General features: G+C 34.0%; 1 protein-coding gene across 2 annotated transcripts in view; it reads left to right on the top strand.

Moving 5' to 3' along the window:
* Nucleotides 1–2537, top strand: part of LOC128695597 (uncharacterized) — a 140235-nt gene that overhangs the window by 28547 nt on the left and 109151 nt on the right. The window lies entirely within an intron of this gene.

Raw genomic sequence — 2537 nt, 5'->3', positions numbered from 1 at the left:
GTGAGTCACTCGGAATGAAACGAAAACATGTATATTTATGCTGTGTATTTGCTTGAAAAAACGTGCTATATGTATATACATATATATACCGTCATGTAAGCTACATCAGCTTATGTCCTTGTGTGAACACCAGTTGACTGTCGTTTGTGTTATATCTCGCTTTAAAAAAAACATGGTTCCTACACCTTGGAGGTGCAGGATAAGTGCCTTAAATGTTGTGCTCAAAGACATACAGAGAAACTATATGCACAACGACAGTTCTATGCCTTATATTATGCTATGCATGAGAACAGCGTGCTCTGATCCCTCTATATCAAGACAAGACTCCACACACATCCCATCCCTACCACGCCGCCGAGAAGGGTAAGTGCCATATCACACTACAACCATTCCCAGCTTCACTAACCTTTAGCAAAGCTACTACCTTTCTGTTTAAACCCATCATTAATAATACAGCATGAATCTGATTGCTGTGCTGTGATACGGGTGTTGTTGCCTGCGACATGTGCAGTTCATACGTATATTATATATATATATATATATATATATATATATATATATATATATATATATATATATATATATATATATATATATATATATATATATATATATATATATATATGTCGTGCCGAATAGGCAGAACTTGCGATCTTGGCTTAAATAGCAACGATCATCTTGCCATATAGGACAAGTGAAAATTTGTATATGCAATAATTTCGCCAAAACCATTCTGAACCTAACGAAAAAAATATATTTGATTGTGTTTGTTTAGTACTAAATTACTGTAAACGAATTTAAAATATATTTAGTTGGGTTAGGCTAAAATAAATTGTTCTTGTTATAATAGGGTTAGGTAAGTTTTCTAAGATTCTTTTGGTGCAAAATTAAAAATTTTTACATTAACATTAATGAAAAAATATATCTTTAAACGTATAAGAGAAAATTTCAGAAAGGACTTAATTTTAAATGAGTTCTTGCTAATTGACCAGTTTTACATATTCGGCACGACATATATATATATATATATAAATATATATATATATATATATATATATATATATATATACATGTATATATATATACATGTATATATATATACATATATATATATATACATATAACTCATTAAAGATAAGGAAGTGTTCCGCTAATTGTGTTTTATTTATACCATTTAGACTACTAAAGGAAGACACTAAATGCATTTTTATACTTGCAAAACTCTTCAGTGTTTAGGTTTGGGTTGTTGCGTGTTCACAGAAGAGGTATCCCTGTATCCCATAAAACCAGCATCCCTGTCTTCTCATATATTTGTATGAACTTTGCCCTGGGCTTAGCTCACCACATTTGAAAATCTCAAGACGATCGATCCTGGTGTTCCAGAGTTGTGATCCCTCAGTTTAGCTGCCTTGATGCCGGTGACGGGGCTGGTCATTCAAGGAACTGCACTTTGCTCCTTGAATCGGAGCTGAATGCCTCCTAGGCGCTGTATGATTCCTACAGGTTTAGCGCTTCCCGTGACTAAAATGAAAAAATAAATAAACAAAATAAAATGTCACCCATTTAAAAGGCCGTCTTGTGAGGGCATAATAACATAACCAGTTACCACAGACAGTGTTCAGAGAGGATTCAACAAGTGAGGCAGAATTTTATACATGTAATACCTTCATAGTTATATATCTGACGTATCTTACCTGGTGGGTGTTCCGGGGGTCAACGCCCCCCGCTACGCAGTCCATGACCAGTCCTTACGCAGACGTTAGTTATAACATTTTGGTATTACATGATAACTCTCCAGGTAGACTCAAGATAACTAATTGAACTTAAGATAATCTCGCCTCAGAATTATCCTTACAATACGGAAATATTGGAATGAAATGTACCCACTTGGCTCCATTCTTGTTCTGTTATTGATAGTAGAGTCAGTCCTCAGAGGAGAGTCAGTCCTCAGAGGAGAGTCAGTCCTCAGAGGAGAGTCAGTCCTCAGAGGAGAGTCAGTCCTCAGAGGAGAGTCACCTGGCACTTCCACCTTTACAAAACTTTACTTTTTGCCTTATGGGTCCTGTTAATAAAAATATTTGTATAATGTTTAATATTAATAAAGTTGTGGAAGACAGGTATACAAAACCGACAAGATGAAAGTTAAGACACTTGTGCAACATCTGGTTAACTTTATCGTAGACGTTTGGCCATCCAGTGGCTTTATCAGTACAGATTCTTGAACATAATAAGAAGACTGGATGGCGAAACGTCAACAATGAAGATAACCAGATGTTGCACATGTGTCTTAAATTTCATTAATAACACTCATAAACAACAAGATTGCCTGAATTTGTGTATGTATGTATATGTATATATATATATATATATATATATATATATATATATATATATATATATATATATATATATATATATATATATATATATATATATAGTTAGACAGATCGATATAGTGTTACGAGAAAGAAAGATGAATATGGTTCTGTTTCTGCCATGTTTAAATACAAGACAGTAAGTGTCGGGGGGTCAGGGAC

Source organism: Cherax quadricarinatus, chromosome 42 (genome assembly GCF_038502225.1).
Source record: "Cherax quadricarinatus isolate ZL_2023a chromosome 42, ASM3850222v1, whole genome shotgun sequence".
In the NCBI taxonomy this organism is placed as follows: domain Eukaryota; kingdom Metazoa; phylum Arthropoda; class Malacostraca; order Decapoda; family Parastacidae; genus Cherax; species Cherax quadricarinatus.
The sequence above is the reverse complement of the archived record's forward strand: the minus strand, read 5'-3'. Positions and strand labels throughout refer to the sequence as shown.